Here is a 10278-nt window from a genome sequence, read left to right as displayed (position 1 = left end):
CTTTGTAAAAGCTGGTCCTGTCAGTTGAGCTTGGAGTCAGCTAAAGTATTTCTTCACTGGTCATTTTGAAACAATGTGCTTTACAAACTTTTCTCAGTTTAGCAGAGCTGTATGTTAGGCTTAACTTTTCCCACCTGGGCAGAGACTGGACTTGCCCCTGTTTGTGAAAATATAAAACCTTACTCTGCTTTAGAAAGCTCTTAATTTTATTTTTCCTGCTTATATTTTTCCAGACACAGAAGATTCTGGAAGATTCTATGTGTGTAATGCTCCTAAGAAGTAATCAAACATGTGATGGCAGTGTTGTGTAAATAGCAATCTATGTAGCCAGCAGTCTGCATAAGTAGTATTTGTGAAACATTCATCACTGTAAGTGATGGGAAATTTCTATACATACAAAAATACAAAGAAAATGAGCAGTCACAACCTAGTTACAAAATAGGAAGTTTTCTTTTAAATATCTTTAAAAATCTACTTTCTTTTCAAATAGAAATTTTACAAAAGTTTCTCAGTACGAAAAGTTACTTGAAATTATGACAGTGTACACAGCTGGATCCATCAAACTGGATTCTGTGAAATGCTTGCCCAAGAATGGAAAAGAGTTAAACCAGACTTAGTTGAATGTACATTCTTGAAAATTGTTCCAGAAAAAAAATTCCTAAGTGTGTAAGTGCTGGAGGGTGGAACACTGAAAATATTTCCTACTGCCACTTCCCAAAACATTTAAGACACAAATAGTTTACTTCATTTTTTTTTTCCACAGAATAAAACAAATGGAATGCTTCTCTTAGAGTTTTAAATTCAGTAAATTAAAACCTCCAACAGAATCTGCAGGAATTTGTCCACTCCTAGTCCTTGGAAACCTTCCAGATGGGACTAAGGATGCCAACTTGTCAGGAGGAAGGTACAGCAAATTCCATTTCCCTGTAAGTTTGGATTCAGTGACAGGTGGTCAAGGACTTTCAACAAGTCAACAGCACAAAAAGATTTCCAAAACCCTGCAGGAAAGCTGAGCTGGTATAGGATGATGCAAGGTCATTGGAGGGAATAAAATATTCTCAGACCAAGTGAGTAGAGAAAATAGTTCATTCTTCACTCATAGCTGCCAAAAATATTTCTCTGTTTACTGAGTTCTTCTATGAAATTCATAAGAACATCTCTATCTACTCTTAAATAAACATTAAAAAGATTTCTTTTGAGATCACAGTTAAATATTAAAAACTTTTCCTGACTTCATTAGGGTTTCCTCTCCTGAATCACACAGAAAAGGCAAATTCTTCCCTATTTGTTCATCATTATGATTTTCAAACAATATAATTATTCTGTGCTAATGATTTATTTTTATTATTATTATTATCATTAATCCTTGCCATCTGTATATGGAAAGAAGGAATTTGTTATTATTACAAGTTATGCAGATATGTTATAGTTGTTCAATCTCTTGTGCATAAAGGAGAGACTGTGGGAATTCTCTTCCCCACATACAACACAAACCATCTCTTTTTTTTCCAAATTCACTAACTCTTAGCACCATTATCTGCTTTAAAGAGGTAACTCTGTCAGCCTTGGTGACACTATGTTGCCATCAAAGATTCAGAGAGTTTTGTGGATCATTATAATATTTTCCCAACAACTGAACATAATTTTCCCCTTGATTTTATACACTTATTTCCTAACTGTCAGTGAAATGACTGGACAACATTAAATCTGGTACTAGTCTTAACAGATTCCTTTGCAACAATTCACCACTAACAACGGTTATTTGGTGAATTTTGCAAGAGCTCTGCTAATGAAATAGTGAATTTCATAAGTATGAAGCTTGTATAAGTTTTTCCATTGTTTACTAATTTATGTCAACCTATCCAATGTAAAGTCATGTAACTATTATTTCTTCATGTACCTTAGCAGTATTCTGGTATTCCATAGTAGTCTCGGTAGTCCATACAGCTTCCCATCCATTCCTCAACTCATCCCCCCAACACTCAACTTATCACCAACGCTGATATCCAAAACTGATTTTGTGTCATACTTATGAGAATGATTATATAAAATGGCTCATTAAAAAAAAATCTGTAATAGATGTTATCTATCATCTTTATTTACTAAAGATGAAATCAGAAGGTTTTTTAAAGTTGGTGAACCATAAAATTTTGCCAAGCCCAACTCAAACACAAAAATACGAAAGAAGAATTTAAACATAAAAAAAATTATTTTATTTTTTTTCTACAGAAAACATGTGCTCTGGTCCCTTTATCATCTTCACGGCCCTTCACTGAACTTGCTTCGGTAAGTGCATACCTCTGTTGTACTGGGTAGCCCAGAACTACAGCCAGCACTCCAGATGTGTCTCACCAGTGCTGAGCAGATGGGAAGGTTCACCTCCCTTGACCCTCTGGCAATGCTCTGCCCAATGCAGACTTCTTTGCAGCAAGGGCACACTGTTGGTTCATGTTCAGCTTGTTGTCCACCAGGACCTCCTGTTTCTTCTCTGCGGAACTTCTTTCCAGCCCAGTGGCCCCCAACACGTACTGGTGCATGAGGTCATTTCCCCTAAGTACAAGACTTTGCACTTACCCTTGCTGAAATTCATGGCATTCCTCTCTTCATTTCAGCAGCGTGCATATAATGAAATTGTCAATGGTACATAGACAAAACAGGATTATTTAGTAAATATTTGTTTTCTGTGTAAGGCAAGATGGAAAAAATGGGGGTTTTGATATCTAATTGCTGCCTTTACTTTTTGCACTATGCCCATATGAAAACTTAGTAAAATTTTTGTCTTTAATGTAAAACTGTATCATATTGGATACTCTCCTTCTGAGCTGCATTCACTCTGTTTTTCATTTATTTTTTCTGGTAACTTCCTCAGTTGTATAAAATTTGCACTTACATGAACACCAACTATATGTATTACTGGTTGGGAGACTCCTCCATTTATTTTGTCTTACTTGTCATGAACATGATAACTGTCATTTTAATTTTGAATCCCATGATTAATTTATCTTTATTCAAGTACAAAATATAGTTTTCATATTATATAAGGTGTTATTTTGTGCTTAAGGAGTCCTTTTTTTTTTCTTTAACCAGATGTTCATTGGGTATTTTTGGTTCTGCTTGATATCTTTGATACATGTATCCCAGATCAGACAAGAATGAAGTCTTTACAATTCTGCAGTGTGTGGGGCACTACCTAACTCTTTCCACGAGGAATACTTGGTCCATACTGAAATAAAAAATACACATCAGTCTAAATCAAAAAGTTTCTAGCTACAGGGGACATTTTATGTTGGATGCCGGATGGCAGTCACAATATATGTTACTCAGAGCCACATCCAAAACACCTGCAGGCAGGCAAAAGAGTAATCTAACCTGTCAGTTTCTCAAGAAGTGCTTGAATACTCAGACTATTGTCATCCCAAAATGACTGCCTGATTTTTGACAAATTATTTCTGTCATGCATATAAAAGAAATTATGGAGACATAGGCCATAGATGCATTATCTATCTATGTATGTATCTATCTATGTGTCTTTTTAACGTAGGATGGTAAAATACTGGAAAATATTGCCGAGAGAGGCTGTGGCATTTCCACCCTTGGAGGTACTCAGAATTTGACTGCATAAGGCCCTGAGCTATGTGGCCTAACTGCTTTGAGCAACAGGTTGGATTAGATGGATTAGATTCAGTCCTACTTTATTCTGTTCTGTGATTCTATATACACTGCAATTCTCTCTTTTGCCGGTGGTCTACCAGACAGAGATTAGAGGAAGATCTTAAATATGTCTTAGCAAGCATGAGTTGCGCCACTGAAGTCAGCATATACAAAAAGGCAATTAAGTGTACGCATGCCTCTACTTTTTCCATTAAGAACTAAATGGAATTCATAACAATTTTCAAAATCTCCTTCTCCTTATTTGAGTCTATGTGAGGGCTTAAGAAGAATCCTGATCCTTTAGAATAATCTAGAGATGGAACTTCTTCACTTAGAAAAAAATTTTATCGTGGGAGCTATCCATATTCAGACCTACCCCTCACTGAATCAGTGTTCATGATTTTTGCCTTTCAGTATGGATATTGGGGAGGATGATATGCATTGCAGAGAGACCTGAGCAGCAGAAATGAGATGATAAACTTCCTGAACATAATTTATTGGGGGGAGTGTTGAGAACCTATACGAGAAAGCATACCCTTTCTAATAGTGAACAAACAAAACAGAATCAAACCTGTTATTTGATTAAAAGCTATTACTCATTTTTAGCAGTGCTTTTTGGTAACATTTGTGAAAAAAAGGTTTATGAAAACTACTCCAAACCTGCAAATGCTGTGATACTTTATGTTAGTCTTCCAAACAATAATCCCTTGATTTAGGTGACTCGTCATGCAGTATCTGCTGCTCACTTTCAAAGCACTTGCTACAGCACAACTTAAGAGGTTTTCAGACGTTATAATCTGACCACATAAAATATGTACTTAGTAATTTCAAATCATAGGCAAATTAATGTATCCATGCACAAAAATTATACCTCTAGATTGTCATAATATTTGCTCTGATGGGAGAATCAACCTTTGGAGTCACCTGACTGTCTCTATTTATGATAGGGATAATCTGCATAAGACTATATGCCTTATCAGTCAAAATTAGGTGAGACAAATATTTATTTAATTTCTTCAAGCTCTTATTAGAGCATGCTGAACAAGAAGTCTATGCATATAAGTCTAGGTTATTCTGCAAATACACTCGTCCCAAGATTTTTTTAAAGGAAAATCATATTTAAAAATTATAGCGATTTTATGTATTTCAGGGATAAAAATATATACACTATAGAATTGCACCTGAAAAACTGACTGCATACGTAATGAGCAGAAGCACGCATAAGAATGTGGTGGTCTGTGATTCACTGACCACTACAGATCAGGGGATTTGTATTCAATACATACAGTTAATTTAAATAGACAAACACCACAAGCTGTTCCACTAGAAATGTCGATGAAAACCTTTGGGGTTAGAAGAACACCGATACCTTCACTTTTCCTGCTCTAAAGTATCTTCCTGTCAATACTTTAACACTCGTGTGAATAAGGAGCAACAGGAAATGAGAAAACAGAGTTCCTCCAATTTGTAAATAAACTTTTTTTTTAATATTTACAGAATCTGTGGTTTAGATTGGAACTACTTTGGGAGAGGTACAATGAAGGAATACAGTGTGCTGTGAAATTGAAATTCATTATAATAATCTGTATATATATATAACATTTTTGGTTTTTAAAATCTTTATGCATTCACTAACTATACTTCAAGAGGAGATACCTTAATGGTAAGTAAAAGTAAGTGTGATAAAATGCAGTGAGGACATCTTTCATCTAGCTACAGCATAGTAGGTCCTTTAATATTTATATTACATTTTTTCCGCATAGGCACAAACATTTATTCTATGAATTGGTACAGACTCATTCTTATCAAGTAAGAATTGTCACAAAGATGAAGATAATCCAACATGCATGTTTCCTCTTTTTTTCTAGATGGAGTCCATAGCAAAGAAATATGAAAATATTTATTAAACTATAAGCCTGCCTGACATTGAATACATTTTCTTCAATTGATGCAGTATCAGAAAGGTTATGGGAGAAAAAATATTTAAAAATTATGATTGTCATGGTAACAACCAGCTGCTACTGTACCAGTTCCACCAGTGATACAGTTTCATTAAGGATATGCTAGAGCTGTAATGCAACAAAGGAAAGGAAAATAATTCCTTGCTTACACTGTGCTGGATTTATTAGCCTTTCAAAATCTGCTGTCTTTCAGAAACACGCTATAGTATATGTAATAATTCTTTATAAAAATATGTATACACTTAGAACAAAAATAATGAAGGCCATTTGATTTCAGCATCACTAGTTTTAATAAAGGCTTTTAACAGCCTAAGTATGGCAACAGCGTGCAATCTGGTTGATAAATATGCACCAAATGACAAATTAATATGTGCTGGCCCTCCTCAACTACAGATACAAATGTTATTATAATATTTTGGACATTAGTCAGTTTTGTCTGTCTGGGGAAAGGTTGATTCAAATGGCATACGTACCTATTATAGAGAGGTATAAGCTGCCCTCTATGTGAGGAGAGTGTGAGCTACATCCTGGAGTTAAAAAAAACCCATCAAAATCATGGCTGTTAGATTCAGAAATAAATGGATTTTGTTAAGCTGCCAAATCCATTAAACTATTTAACTATAGAGAGGAGTGTGTTATCTAAATCCCAGTGGGACTTCTGTTTAGATGGTCTGGGAACTGTTTTTCCAATGGGTAGCGTGTACTTCCACATATTAAGTTTCCTGATTGCTTTCATTCTTCTCCTTTTAGAGAGGAAATTGAGAATCCATAAGATTTTGACTTCTGAAATATTTAGATGATTCTGTTACTCTACAAAGTTAACAATACATATGATGACAGTGATGAAAATGCATAGGACTAGAAAATATGCACTGCTATTTTATTAATTTGCTTAATTTGTGAAATTATACAAGTAATGATAGAAATTTAGGCAATGGAGCTCTCAACACAGAAAAAAGCTCCATGTAGAAAACCTCAAAATTCAAAAATGGGAAAATAAATGTCATATTTGGAACACTGGAAAGGTAACAAATGTTGCTGCAAAATAAACAGTTGCTAAGAATGTTACAGCATATTTCAAGACAAGTGATCATAGAGTCATGGAATAGTTTGGGTTGGAAGGGTCCTTTAAAGGTCACCTAGTCCAAATCCCTCTGCAATGAGCAGGGACATCTTCAACTAGATCAGGTTGCTCAGACCCCTGTCCAACGTGACCTTGAATGATTCCAGGGATGGGGCATCTACCACCTCTCTGGGCAACCTGTTCCAGTGTTTCACCACCCTCACTGGAAAAAAAAAATTCTTCCTTATATCTATTCTGAATCTACCCTCTTTTAGTTTAAAACCATTATCCTTTGTCCTATCATAAAAGACCCTGCTGAAAAGTTTGTTCCCATCTTTCTTATAAGTCCCTTTTAAGTACTGAAAGGCCACAATGTCTCGCAGGAGCCTTCTCTTCTCGAGGCTGAATAACCAAAATTCTCTCAGCCTTTCTTCATAGGAGAGGTGTTCCATCCCTTTGACCATTTTTGTTGCCCTCCTCTGGACTTGCTCCAAAAGACCCATGTGTTTCCTGTGCTGAAAGCTCCAGAGCTGGACACAGAATTACAGGTGGTGTCTCACCAGAGTGGAGTAGAGGGATAGAATCAGCTCCCTCGACCTGCTGACCATGCTTCTTTTGATGCAGCCCAGGATAGAGTTTGCTTCCTGGGCTGTAAGCACACTTGTTGTCCGCTCAGGTCCAGCTTTTCATCCACCAGTATTCCCAAATCCTTCTCCAGAGGGCTGCTGTCCATCCGTTCATCTGACCTAGGTGCAGGACCTTATACTTGGCCTTGTTGAACTTCATGAGGTTCACATGGGCCCACTTCTTGACCTTGTCCAGGTCCCTCTGGATGGCATCCCATCCCTCAGGCATGTCAACCACACCACTTAGCTTAGTGTCATCTGCAAAGTTTCTTAGGTTGCACTCAATCCCACTATGTTGTTGATGAATATATTAAACAGTACTGGTCCCAGTACAGACCCCTGAGGGACACCAATTGTTACCAATCTCCATCTGGATATTGAGCCATTGACCACTACCCTCTCAATGAAACTATCCAACCAATTTCTCATCTACTGAACAGCCCATCCATCAAATTCATATCTCTCCAATTTAGAGAGAAGGATGCTATGGGGGATTGTGTCAAAGGTCTTACAGAAGTCCAGATAGATGACATCTGTAGCTCTTCCCTTGTCCACTGATGTAGTCACTCCATCACAGAAGGCCACTAGGTTGGTCAGGCAGGACTGGCCCTTGGTGAAGCCATGCTAGCTGTCTTGAATCACCTCCCTGTTCTACATGTGCCTTAGCATAGCTTCTAGGAGGATCTGTTCCATGGATCTTCCCAGGCAGAGAGGTGAGGCTGACAGGTTGGTAGTTCCCAGAGTGCTTCTTTCTACCCTTTTAAAAATGGGTGCAAGGTTTCCCATTTCCAGTCACCAGGGACTTCACCTGACTGCCATGACTGTTTAAATGTCATGGAGGGTGGCTTGGCAACTACATCAGCCAATTCCCTCAAGACTCTGGGATGCATCTCGTCAGGTCTCATAGATTTCTGTATGTTCAGGTTCACGCAGTCACAGACCTGATCTTCTCCTACAGTGGGAAGGACTTTGCTCCCCCAGTCCCTGCCTTGCAGTCTATCCACTCGAGAGGTGTGGGAAGAGAGGTTGACAGTAAAGACTGAGTTGTTGAGTATCTCAGCCTTCTCCTTGTCTGTTATTACCAGTCTTGCTCATCATGGGGGGTATGCTTTCTTTGACCTTCCTTTTCTGGCTGACATACCTGTAGGACCCCTTCTTATTATTCTTTGTGTCCTTTGCCAAGTTCATCTCAAGCTGTGCCTCAGTGTTCCTGACCCCATCCCTACACAACCAGGCAATGTCCTTATACTCTTCCCAGGATACCTGTCCCTGCTTCCACTTCCTGTGCATTTCCTTCTTGCCCTTCAGTTTGACCAGCAGGTCTCGACTCAGCCATGCATATAGAATAATTTTTCATGATAAACAGGAAAAAAAAAAGTCACTTTTTTCACCACAAAGCAATCGTTGTCCTCAATCTGTTCTTAATTTAAAATATTCACTGCAGCTTCACTTTTATTACAACTTTATCACTCCTCCTTAACACACCAAAGACAAACAGGCAAAAATCATACACATCCATCAAAACCCAAAAACTGACATTTGCAACATTCTGCATTGACTTTTCCACGCAGTAAACTCACAGACTCTCTGGAATTTAAAAAGAATTAGGAATCCAGATTAAAAATATAGAAAATAATACCAATGCACATTATCCTTCTTTCAGTGGAACTCTTGCACATTGCTTTCTTCCAAATCTTACAGACTTTCAGAATATGCTGCCTCTAGAGTACAATATCAAGTAAAACATAAATCCACATAGTACTGTTGTCCACTTTCTTATCAACACCATGTCTAATTAAGCTTTTGTAATTGCTGGAAGCCATGTCTGTTCCTCGCCTTTTCTTAGTGAAAAGTCTATTCAAATACAACGAATATATTAAAAATTAATTCAGAAACAAACTAAAAATGGACAGGAAAAACTGGTTCATAAGCAAAGAAAAAAACCCACCACATTACTAGATCATTTCATTTAAAAAAGCATATAAAGTGTAATACATCTTTCAATTCACTTTTGAATTTCCTGTTTATCCTGCAGCTCTGTTCGTGGATGTTTCTCTGCATAGTATTACAGCACTTGGAAGCCTGCTCTAAATTACAGCAAGCTTTAAGGATTGACTCAGACACTGGTAGGAGAATCCTCTGAAAGAGATTTTAACACCTTTATTTGCTTATGGTCACATCTATTTCTCTGGTTTTGCTGCTAAACAATGTCTATCCCACACACTAATTGGGGGATGCCAATTTCCTACGGGTTCTATTATTGGCCTTAAATGTCAAAAAAGGTGGCTTTGACCAGTCTGACTATCAAAGCAAGATTAGAGGATGAGCTGAATGTTGGGTCTTTTGCCAGCTGCAATCCAGCCAAGAGCTCCAGCTGAATGAACTATGAGAACAGGAAAGGGATGCTTTGATTCTCAGTCCATCATCTTTGTCTACTCCTGACACAAGCTAAAGCCTTCAAAATCACCAGAAGTGCATCCTAACCAGCGCTGCTGATCTCAAACCTGGTAGACCTCTCACTTGTCCCTTCAGTCTGTTTTCGAAAGCAATACAATAATGCAAAAGGACTTTCCCTCACAAATGATGGAGTCTGAAAATATCTCTGATAGGAAAAATAAGCTACTCTCTCTGCATACCCTCTTATGAAAAACATTCTATACACTACTAAAACTGTCCTCTAGCAGGTAATCTTAAAAGTTGTGCAACTTTGGTTTACTCTGTATACAAGTTTGCATCTCATCTAAACTCCCTTCATGTGTCACCAGTTGGCACAAGAATGTAAAAACAGCCAAAGTGCTTCAGTACAAAATTTCACCTAGACCACAATCCTGCCTCTAGGAATACATCTGTACTGCTATGGATGGACTGCTATTTATAGATAAACAGAGGATGAACGGGGACAACATTCAAGTTCTGGATGGTCTTGGGCTGTTTCAATAGCTCACACCCTCCGTTTCTTTTTGAAATGTTCCACCTC

Source organism: Rissa tridactyla, chromosome 1 (assembly GCF_028500815.1).
Source record: "Rissa tridactyla isolate bRisTri1 chromosome 1, bRisTri1.patW.cur.20221130, whole genome shotgun sequence".
NCBI lineage: Eukaryota > Metazoa > Chordata > Aves > Charadriiformes > Laridae > Rissa > Rissa tridactyla.
The sequence above is the reverse complement of the archived record's forward strand: the minus strand, read 5'-3'. Positions refer to the sequence as shown.